Source organism: Neolamprologus brichardi, chromosome 3, assembly GCF_056152115.1.
Source record: "Neolamprologus brichardi isolate AB-2024 chromosome 3, ASM5615211v1, whole genome shotgun sequence".
Classification (NCBI taxonomy): domain Eukaryota; kingdom Metazoa; phylum Chordata; class Actinopteri; order Cichliformes; family Cichlidae; genus Neolamprologus; species Neolamprologus brichardi.
Window position 1 is genome coordinate 13,054,491 of NC_142106.1, and position 12,444 is coordinate 13,066,934.

Consider the following 12,444-nt stretch of genomic DNA (forward strand, 5'->3'; position numbering starts at 1 on the left):
ATCAAAGTGATCCATGTTTTGTTTTTCATGTTTGTTTTTGTTTTTCTTGCAGTTGTCAGACAAATTTTACTACAAATTTATTTTGCCAATAAATATTAAGAATACGTAATGAATCCCATAAACTGTGACAGAGTTTGTAAACACAACAGCAGCTATAAATGCTGTAAAACATGTTTATGTTTTAATTGGTTAACCTGGTCGTTTATGACTACAGAGAGAAAGAACAAAGGATTTAACTGATGTGACGTGTAAGTCATGCTCTGATGTGCAGACATGGAAACACTGAAACCTCATTCAGATGGTTCACACATCACATAACACTGGTATGGATGTTTTATTTCCATTAATGTGACAAAAACTTGCTTCGTTCCAGCTGGTTTCTTGAACATGACGATGAGTTCACTGTACTCAGGTCGCCTCCACAGTCTCCACATCTCAAACAAATGTGTTGGAACGAGAGATTCACATCATGTCTGTGCAGCTGATAAATCTGCAGCAGCTGTGTGATGCTCTCACGTCAACATGAACCAAAGTCTCAGAGGAATGTTTGCAGCACCTTGTTGAATCTCTGCTGTGAAGCATTAAAACACTTCTGGAGGCAAAAAGACCAAAAATCAATACTGGGAAGGTGTACTTAATAAAGTGGCCAGTCAGTGTATATTACTATAATTACATTTTAAAAACTGTAAACACAAATCTGTGGTCATATATTTTGTGGTATTCAGTGTCAGTGAAAACATCTGGGTAATCTTGGTACAGTCACACTGCACTTACCTGGTGCTCAGACTCAGTTTCTCTGTTTAATCAGCTTCTCATTAAAAATCAGACTTTATTCAAATGACCACAACCAGGGGGCACTTTAATGTAAACAGATGCGTCTGTGATGCATTTACAGTCAGTTCCTTTAAAATCACCAGTCTGCTCAGAAGAACTCAAACACGTTTTACATAAACATGTCACACAGTGGAAAACTGTGTTTTTATGTTTTGTTGTTTTGGACCATACAGTGTATTGGTACATAGTGTTGATTTTATTTGCATGGTTTTATCCTGATATTTATATTGCGTGTTTTAGTGATGTTGCATAATATTCTTCTAATCCACTGTGGACTGGCTGCACATGGGATAAATTAGCTGATAGGGACCACCTGCTGAGGCCTGGGTGTGTCCAGAGGTGGCCTATCAGCTGTGTAAAAACCTTTTAAAAGCAGGCTAGCTGAGCACTGAAGGAGGCGACCCAGTCCTGACAGCAAGGAATGGCGCCAGTAGGAGACAACACGTGTGATTGGCAGCAGGGCAGAGGTATATCTCTGCCTGCATTTGTAAGGTCTCCACTGTTGTTTACTGGGTGCAGTGGGTTGGGAGAGGGTCACCATGGCTATAAGCCAGGGCCGCTTCTGGGACCATTGTTCTGGCCCCTATTTGTTATTTTACAGGACGCCGACGCAAGGGGAGCTGTGGAGGCATCGCAGGATGGACTCGGATGCAGAACACAAGCTGGGCAGGGATGTGATGAGCCTGTGGAAGCACAAGAAGATAGGAGGCTCCTCCTCGTCTGCCGAAGACGAGGCTGACGTGGGCTCTGCTCTAAAGAAGGATTTCCTGGACTGCTGGTGGACCCATATTGAACATGTGGCATAATTATATCAGGGGGTTTTAGTGAATGTAGAAAATGGTAGTTTTACAGGTTTTAGAATGGTTTCGTTTAGTTTTAGTAGACTGACAACATTTTATTACCTACGTTTTAAGGGTGTTTTTATTTGTGTTTTCTGGCCGGGAAATGACCTGTTTCTGATCAGACCTGCTTCATCTCTGTGCCCTTGGTATCTGACTCGCTTGCTCCCCCTTGTATTTTAAAGAATCTTTCTTTTTAGCAGGACATTCTGGCACGACCGCTTTAGTGTCTGCGTGTTACAAACACAGTTGTGAAAGTGAAATTGTTCCTCCTGCTTTTAGTTTGTGGCTGAAGTTAACCTGTGTGATGTCTTTATTGTGGGTGAAGTAACTGAAATTTTCTGCTGATGCATTTGTAGAAAATGACAAAGTTTCAGATCACAACATCCAGAGACGTGCAGCTTTGTGTTTGACACGTTTTAACCACAAGATTAAAAACATGAAATCATGAATCTGACTGTCTGCTGACACTTCCTGCAGTGTGAGGATGATGAAAATTCCTCCATCCTCAAACAGTAAAAAGAGAAGTGTTAATTTTTTTCCCTCTTCCTTATACTTTTACTTCAGTCTCAGTATTCCTCGATTATCACGGGGCAGTGGCAGATCCAGACCAAACTAACCGCAGGCTAATATCTAAAGAGGGCAATATTTGAATGTTTAATATATTAAGTTAAGTTATTTTCACTCATTTATCATAGAGATCAAAAAAATAAATAAATTTCAAAGTAAAAGTTTCACATACTGCTCTTCCTCATACCTTTACTTCAGTCTCAGTATTGCTGTAGAGTATTCCACCTCCCACACCCAGGGTCACCAAACAAAACAAGGAGGGCAATATTTCATTGTTTTCTATATTAATTGAAAATATTTTAGGCACTAACATAAAATCAAAAAAATTTCCAAATGAATTTCAAAGTAAAGGTTTCACATACTGTACATGTGCACAATGTTTAAAATCCACGTCTGACATATTTGGTGGCCTGAAACAGGCAGAGTCCATAATTACAGAGAATCCAACGATGACTTTCATACCAGCTTTGACGGAAGCTGCGTCTCCTGTCCCCCATTAATGTGACTGGAAATGTCCTCAAACTGGGCAGCACTGGTGGATCATCTTTGCACGTCTGATAAGAGATGAATGCAGAGTAAACATGAGGCTGTAACTGAGGACAATAACTGATCAGTGTTAACTTCTTACTTTATTCTGTCATTATTGTTCATTACTGTCAGTTACAATGACTGTATGAATTGTAATGACGCGACACTCTCAGACACACGGGTCTGTTCAACATCACAAACCGCTGGTTGTCCCTCTTCCTCTCCCTCACAGCTCGTCTTCCTCCTCACTCTCAGGACTGTCCCTCTCTGCATCCTCTCCAACTAACTCCTCTGTCTCTCTGTCATCCTGCTCCTCAGCTCCTCATCATCTCCATCCTCTCTCTGCATCGTTCTCTACTGGCCCCTGTCTAACCCCACCTGTGCACAGGGGGGTTATGTTCAGGGATTTATGATGTTTGTAGTAAAAGAAGAGCAGCCGAACCTCTCGTCTTTGTTTTTCTTCTCTTTGACGATGATCCGTCCATCATCTGACGTCTTCTTTTCTCACTGCTGAGCAGACTGCAGCTGATCGCTCGCTGCACATGAAACACAGAAAGATAAATAAACCAGTGCAGGTTTTTGCAGGTAGAACAGCTGTTAGCAGTGCTGCCACACATGTGATATAAAGAAGAGTCGTAGCATCACAAACATCTTTCTTAGAAACTTTTCAGCAGCTCACATTTTACTACAAGGTCCAAAACCAAGACTCTTTCTAACGTTACACACTGTGGTGAGAAATGAGCTTCACACATCAGTCCTGTGGAGCTCAGGGTCAATGTTGTAGCTGAGATTCATTTACATGATGCTTGGATTCATTCACTGAATTCTACTTTTACTCCACCTGTTTGCTGTCTGGTATAAACACACTATAAACAACACTGTGTGAAGACACTATGGCAGGATAGCTCGTGAAACATCTGCTCACATCTGGTTGAATTCAGTTGTGTACATCCACAAAGAGCAGCAGGTCAGCTGATCACAGCCTGGACAATGAAAACCTGAAGCTCACATTAGAAACAACTCTGATTATTTTCCTGTGCTGAGCCACTACAAACACTTTTAAGGTTCCCCACCTGCTGATTCCACTTTAACCCTGACTGTACATATAAAACATATTTGTTTTCCTCTGTTTCCTGTTGTTTTCCTCTGCTCATGTTCTACTTCACTGATTCAAACTGAGGATCTATATTAGAATGAACATTTAGACTGAAAGAGTTAATAAGAAATCCAGAAATGTGTGTGTTGGACCAAACAGTGATTTCTGATGTTTCTGTGTTTTTCTCTAATAGTTATATTGTTAAACAGACTGTAGTGAACAGGATTTATGAATGAGTTATAAATAAAATAAAGAAATGAGCTGTTGTTGAAGTATCTTGATAACACTGTGTAATTGTAGCACATTGTAATTAATTCAGTCCTTTGTGGTGACTTAAATATCCTCATACAACTGTGATGTTATATTTCTTCAAACTTCTTGGCCACATCTCATTTTAAAAGGACATGTTAATATTAATGACATATATATATATATATATATATATATATATATATATATATACACATATATATATATATATATATATATATATATATAAACAAATATAACTGATTGCAGTTCTATTCTAGTGACAGAAATATTCTTTCTGGCTCAAAATAAGTGGATATCGTTCATGAGAGATATATAGACCTATTTAAACAAGTCTCTTTTAAATTCCCGCGTTGATATCTGGCAAATTCCGGAAATTACGTAATGGCATCTGATAGGCTGAAGGGTTGGGGCGGTCCCCGCCAAAGTTCATTTATATGAATTGTTTTAAGGATTTTAACAGCAGCATTTAACAGATCTGTAGACTAGTTCCGCCTTTGGCAACAATTTTCCAGTCAAATTTTCAGAAACTTTTCCCGCGAACTTTAAAAACACTCCGATCTCAGCATCCACAAAACTACGAGTAATGGACCTGACATCAGCCTGCTGCTCTGTGATTTTCACCTGCCTTCTCTCGGCTGTCTCTTCGAGTGAGTTCAACTGTTTGTTTGTTTTTTACACGGTAGCTACACACTGACAACACACTGAGGTGGCAGAGATAGATCAGTGGGGTGATTGTGCTATGATCGGAAGGTCGGGGCTTCACCGACCCTGAGGTATCCCTGAGTAAGGTACGTATGTACACACTGCTCCCGGGGCGCTGGACTGGTGGCTGCTCGCTGCTTCACTGACTGAATGTGTTAAATGCAAATTTCCTACTGGATTAATAGCAGCCTGCTGTCACTGTGAGCAGGACACAAATGTGTGAAACAAACTCCACATTTGTGCTGATGTTCGCTCAGTGTTGTACTTACTCTGAAAAGTCTCGCACGGGGGAAATGTGACGTCAGAGAAGGGGGCGGGGTTTTCCGGAACCTTCTAAAGCAGAGCAGAGGCCTGGTCCTCTCCCGGTCCTACTTCTTCTAAGTCGTCTGGATATCCTCGTTAAACTTTCTAACAATGCAGAGTTTGCGCTCGGAAGTTGTTTCTACCATCTCTTTAAGGACGGAGGTAAAACGAAACTTTATAAACGAGAAAATCCGCCAAAAGAAGGAGCGAGTAAACGCAACGCTGTCACAAACGAGCCCGAGGTTTTCCTGCTAGTCTTAAAAAAGGGTTGTACTTCCTGTCCCAGTGAGCAGGAGGAAACTGTCTCAATCGCTTCACATTTACATGTAAATGATCATTAATGCTGAAGCCGTGTGGGTATCAGTCACGGACCCCTCGTGTGTTTTTCTATTAAGATCAGGATCATTGCCTGAAAAATGATGATGTTACCGATCAGATTCTTTCATGGTGGATCAAAATCTGATGGCACTTCTCTGTGTTCATAATTTCATTTATTCAGACAAGATCAACAACACTGACTGACACGCAACTCCAAAAACTAACAGAGCCTCCATCGTGTTTCACAGATGGCTTCAAAAATGTACAATTTTGATTCATCATTTAAACCTTTAACCTCTCTAATCTGTGTCGTTTCCTCTTTCAGTCCAGGAAAACATCACAGCTGTGTCCAAACAGAGGACCATTCTGACATGTCTAGTTCCAAACAACGACACTTACACAGCTGTAGAGTGGAATAAATTTGGCCTGGGAGAAGAATATGTCCTTTTGTATCGGAATGGGCACTTTGCGTCAGAAAACCAGCATCCATCTTTTAGGAACCGGGTGAATCTGCAGGAGACACTGATGAAGGACGGAGATGTGTCTTTGATTGTGAACAATGTGTTGACTGCTGATAATGGAACATACGAGTGTAAGGTCTACATGAAAGGAACAGGCTCATGGAAATCCATCAGCAACATCTACCTGAGTGTTGTTGATCCTCCAGGTGAGTGAGTAGAGTTGAGTGTGTGTGATCTGAGCTGAAACTGCTTCCTGGTTGTTGATGTTTGTTTCTAAAGATGTTGTTGATGAGACTTTGTAGAAAGCAGCTGGTCTGAGTGATGTGATCAGAGTGCAGTAGATGATGTCTGACAGCAGTTTGAAGAGGAAATGGATTCTGTTCTGTTCTTCACTCATCACCTACCTGACAGCTGACACCTCACACCTGTTTCTCACCTGCAGGTCACACAGGAGGACACACAGAGGATGGAGGGAAGAAGGATGGAGGGAAGGAGGCTGGAGGAGAGAAGGAGGATGGAGGGAAGCAGGATAAAGTCAACAGACATTATGGGCTGGTAGCTTCTGGTTTGTTACTTCTTGTCCTCCTTGTTGCTCTCGTGATCGCTTCAAAACTGCCAAACAGAAATTCATCCAATCATCTTCCTTCTGATGAACCAGCTGACATCTGTTCTGAGATCAGAGTGTCAGGAGGATGAAAACAGCAGCTTTGTACAACATCAAGTCTTACATGGTACTGATGCAGCCTTTTTACTGTTTGGACCCTCAGAGCACTTTGTTACTACACCACTCAACATGGCGGCGCACACTGTTGCAGCAGCTTACAGCTCTCCGTCTCAGCACTCTTTTCTTTTGTTTAGTTGCTTAGTTTGTACATCCTTCTCATTTCTTTTTGCACTATCGGTTTCTATCAGTAAACACGGAGCTCTCTATGCTACTGAACACCATTAACGAACAGCAGCGGGACGGTGTTCACGTAATTGCAGGTGATTTTAATAAGGCCAGCATGAAGACTACTCCCAAAGATCCATCAGCATGTGAAATGTCCAACCAGGGGAGAGATCACTCTACATCACGTTTACTCTTCTGCTCTCCCCAGCCCACTCCCCCCTCAGACGCAGTGCCCACCACAAAGACTGTTACAACCTGAAAACTACAGGACTGCTTCACACAGACAGACTGAGACATATTTGAACTCCAGGAGCTAAAACCTTTCACAGGATCAGTACTGGACTATATCAAGTTCTCTATTGCAATTGTGACTGTGGACAAAAGCATTCGGGTTTTCCCAACATGTTCAGCCTGCTTCCTCAGGGAAGTGCTACAGGTGCATCAGTACAAAAACCCACAGATTCAGACAGTTTCTTCCCTAAAGCCATAACCACCCTGAACTCACACATGCACCAATAACAGTTACACCACTGTGCAATAACCCAAACTATATATACAAAACACTATTTATTTACTGTTGTTACACCAGATTGTATATTTGTACAGTTTTTATATTTGTTCCTGTTAATACTGTTCATATGTTAAAAGAACCCCCCCCCCCCCCCCCCCCCCCCCCCACACACACACACACACACACACACACACACATGTTTGCACTGGGTCGGAGATGCTCTGTATCTCATTGTACAGCAACTGTATAGTGACAATAAAGGAATCACTTCTCTTCTTATTATCTCTTCTTAGTATCTTGTCCTTTAAAACTATAGAAGCCAGGAATCAAAGCACTGCTGCCTGTACCACCCGAGCAAAGCTGGCCACAGGACAAGTTTAAACGAAAAAACAAACAAAGAAACCCACAGATGAGGCAGCATGTGAAAGTCATGTCCTTAAGAAATGGGAAGAAATTCAGCAAACTCCTGAAACAGGACCTGAGAGATTTATCTGGACCTTCAGCTGATCATCTGCTGTTCACTGAAGCCTCAGAAATGAAACACAGTAGGTGTGTGTGTGTTTATCCAGTGTCGTCTGTGTGTTTACTCTGCATTTCCTGATTGCTTCAGGTCTGTTTGGGATTCAGGAGATTAATCCAGATTTCACTGGTTGTTTTAAATGATTGTTTAATCAGTAACCTGTCACATGTGAGGCAAATACATTAACCACTACAGCGCTGTTTTAAGATGATCAATACAAGTGAAACAGCAGAAGTCCCCGCTGGAGGTCAAAAGGTCAGATTCAAAGACTATACGACTGCTCTTATCAACTGGACAAACATTTATTTATGGATTTCTAATATTTATGAGATTTATTCTGCTCCTTAAATGTTTAATAAAACCAGAGTGTTAACAGCCAGGACATGTGTCTGAATGTGGTGGAGAATTAAGAGAAACACACACATTAGCTACAACTTTACATAACTCGAATGCAGTTCAGTCTGTTGTAGATAAGATATGATCGAGAACGTTTTTCACAGTCATGAAACATTCACCTGCCTGGACACACCCACACAGAGTAAACACACACACACCTTAACATGACTTGAAAGCAGTTCAGTTGCATGTGGATGATTCTGAGAAGACGTCATGTTTAAGATAAGATAAGATGACCTTTATTAGTCCCACAGGTAGGAAATTTGTTTTGTTACAGCAAAAGTGCAAAGTTATGTAGCAGAAATTAGAAAACACTGGAATGCAATAAAATACAATAGAATAAAATAAAATACTATATACAATAGAATAAAATAGAATAGAATAATATATACAATAGAATAGAATAGAATAATATATACAATAGAATAAAATAGAAATACAAATACTATATACAACTGAGTAGGAAAATACAAAAGTACAACTTCGTCAGAAGAAGAATTGCACATATAGCAGTCTTATTGCACATTTGTGGATGTGTGTGTTTGATCAGTTGAAGTCTTTATTGTGGAGTCTGACAGCAATGGGGAGGAAAGACCTGCGAAATCTCTCCGTCCCACACCGTGGGTGCCGCAGCCACTGAAGGAGCTGCTCAGTGCTGTCAGTCTCCTGCATGGGGTGGGAGATGTTGTCCAACAGGGATGACAGCTTAGCCGCCATTCTCCTGTCACTCACCACCTCCACTGGGTCCAGAGGGCATCCTAGAACAGAGCTGGCCCTTCGGATCAGCCTGCTCAGTCTCTTCCTGTCCTCAGCAGACATGTTGCCGCCCCAGCAGACCACACTGTGAAAGATGGCTGAGGCCACCACAGAGTCATAGAAGGTCTTCAGGAGTGGAGGGCCCACTCCTGAAGACCTGAGACTCCGCAGCAGGTACAGCCTGCTCTGCCCTTTCCTGTAGAGGGCGTCTGAGTTATGCGTCCAGTCCAGTCTGTTGTTCAGATGAACACCAAGGTACCTGTAGCTGTCCACAGCCTCAATGTCCATACCTTGGATGTTCAGTGGTTGCAGTGGAGGATGTTTAGTGCCTGCAGAAGTCTACCACCAGCTCCTTGGTTTTACTGGCATTGATCTGGAGGTAGTTCAGCTGGCACCAGTCCACAAAGTCTTGAGTCAGTCCTCTGTACTCCTTGTCGTCCCCATCAGTGATGAGGCTGACTGTTGCAGAGTCATCAGACAACTTCTGCAGGAAGCAGTGGGTGGAGTTGTGGGAGAAGTCTGCAGTGTAGATGGTGAAGAGGAACAGAGCCAGAACCGTTCCCTGTGGGGCCACCGTACTGCAGACGACCCTGTCCGACACACAGCCCTGACTGAGTTCTCATATACTGTGGACGGTCTGTGATGTAGTCCAGTATCCATGTAGTGAGGTGATGGTCCACTCCTGAGTTCTCCAGCTTGTCCTTCAGGACTGTGGGAAGATTGGTGTTGAAGGCACTGGAGAAATCAAAGAACATGATTCTCACAGTGCTCCCAGCGGTCTCCAGGTGCGCGAGGGAACGATGTAGGAGGTGAATGACAGCATCATCCGCTTCAATGCCAGGCTGGTAGGCAAACTGAAGTGGGTCCAGTGATGAGCTTACAAAGCAACGAAGCTAAGCCAGGACCAGCCGCTCCAGGGTCTTCATCAGGTGATAGGAGTGTCTAGGGCACAGGTGTCGAACTCCAGGCCTCGAGGGCCGGTGTCCTGCAGGTTTTAGATGTGTCCTTGATCCAACACAGCTGATTTAAATGGCTAAATGACCTCTTCAACATGTCTTGAAGTTCTCCAGAACTAAATCATTTCATTCAGGTGTGTTGACCCACGGTGATATCTAAAACCTGCAGGACACCGGCCCTCGAGGCCTGGAGTTCGACACCCCTGGTCTAGGGTGTCAGAGGTGGAACAGCAACAGTGGGGGTGGGTGAGTCTGCAGCCGATGTTGGAGACTGCCTCATGGATGAATCAAATCTGTTGAAGAAATGATTCAGTTCATTTGCCCACCTCACATCCCTCCCAGGCAGAGAGTTCTGATGTTTGTGGCCTGAGATGGTTCTGAGGCCTCTCCAGACTTCACCAACGTTATTTTGCTGAAGCTGGTTCTCCATCTTCTGCCTGTAGCTGTCCTTCCCATTCCTTATCTGTCCCCTCAGCTCTCTCTGCTCCCTTTTCAGCTCCTCCTTGTCTCTAGATTTGAAGGCTCTCCTCTTCTGCTTGAGGAGAAGAAGAGGTTTCATAAAAAGTGTTTAGTGTTTCATAAAAAAACTGTTGCGACTGGTTAGTTTCACTTTCATTGTTCTGATTAGATCTGAATCTGTCACTGAAATGCAGTTAGTGTTACCTTCACTTCTATGTTTCACCCTCAGAGATATAGATCTAGAAATGTTTTGTTAAATGAAGAAGCTGTCAGAGTACTGTAAGAGTTTAAAGGTGCAGCCAGTATTTTTTTTAGGTTAATTTCATGGAATAAAGGAACATTTTACTCATAAATATACACAATGATCAGGATGTAATTATGTATTCCTCAAAATCGATGCATTCTCATGAACTCAGAATGAATGAATGAATCCATTTTCCCTGAGTTGTACAAGTTTTCAGTCCCTTCGTGTTTTTATCTCTGAAATAATCTTAAAGATGTAAACTTTTGATTTCACCTCCAAGAATGAACATCAGATAACAGGAAAAAATCAGTGTTTGTTCCCTGTGCAATAAATACTTGTTGTAACCTGAGCTTACTTTATCTTATTTTGGCACTTCTTCTGATAACACACAGGGCGTTTCAGTCTGCTACCTGTTACACTTAAATGAAAACCACTCAGTCATTTCCTGAAGCTCTCAGAAATGTATCTGGGATAATGAAATCTTTAGTAATGAAGATGTTTAACACCAAATTAATTTCAGTACATCATCATCTGTCTTCACCCTGAATACTCAGTGCCTCCTAAATATAACATACATAAATATAATATGCAAGAATAAATGAAGAATATACACATAAAACAAACTTATTGCACTGAGGTGTGAAGCCAACACAAGATGAAGGATCCTTCTTTGTTTCAGTGTCAGCTGGGAAGCAGTTTAAACAGAAGAGTTCTTCCTCTTTTTCTTTACTTTTTGCACGTAATACAATTTGATTACAATCATCCAATTTATAAACACAATAACTACCACACACCGTTTTAAAGGGATACTGTCGTTTTGTTTTTTTGTGTTTGTTGTTGTTTAATTTGCTCATGTGGTCATTTGCAACACGCAAAGCAGACAAAAAAAGACATTCAGCTCCCAGGAAAGTTAAAAGCTCCAACCCTTTAGCAGGCAGGGTTTGTGTGTGTGTGTGAGGAGAATATCGTGTGAGGTTGTTTTTCAAGAGTGAACTGTGCAAGTGAAAGGAACTCTTAATGCTTCAGCATACTGAGACATTCTGGACATTTCATGCTCCCAACTTTGTGGGAATAGCTTGGTGTGACATCACGTGTTTCACAGGTTTGAGATTCACTCATACTAAACGTCTTTATTGATTCGAGCCACTCTACACCTGTAAAACAATCTAAAAATGTTAAGTTATTTAATATTTTCTATATCTTTGGTTACTTTAGAAATGTTACAGCATGTCAGACCAAAATCTGAGGCGATATTCCCTGCTGTCACGCGTGCGCTCGTTTAACCGTCACCTATACAAGCTTTGAGTCATTAGCATATTCAAGCTGTTTGCACATGAGTTACCTTTCCCGGAAATCTCATGTGCAAACATGCACATAACTCCGCTCAACATGCAAACATGCACATGAGTTTAAGTGCATCGATACAGAACGTCACATCACTACATTTCTTGTCTTGTTGTGATCGCTGACGTCTCGCTTCGCTTGTGGTTTCAAATTCCTAAGGTGTCTTTAAGTCCGCCCCATAAAATCAGAAAGCGATATTCTAAAAGATGCTTATGATTATGTTATTTGACATGTCGCCAGGAACTTTTGACATATTTTCATGTTTTATAAAACTAAAGTGATAAACAACATGAGCATTGCCTCAAGAATATTTTTTATGTATTTCCTATTATTAGCAGGCTGTTACAGCACGAAACACCCTAAACCTAACCTAACTGTGGTTATGGGGAAAAAAGCAGAGAAAGTGCTTGAATCACAATCTTATCATGTAAATCAGCCTATTAAT

At 41.7% G+C, this 12,444-nt stretch overlaps 1 long non-coding RNA gene across 1 annotated transcript; it reads right to left on the minus strand.

The window, feature by feature from the left end:
• Nucleotides 1-828: 828 nt before the first annotated feature.
• Nucleotides 829-5,422, minus strand: LOC148103545 (uncharacterized). The gene is made up of 3 exons (XR_015718592.1): nt 5,112-5,422; nt 3,214-3,307; nt 829-2,797 (listed from the first exon to the last, which is right to left on the minus strand). It is a non-coding gene; the product is annotated as an uncharacterized LOC148103545 (long non-coding RNA).
• Nucleotides 5,423-12,444: the final 7,022 nt, after the last annotated feature.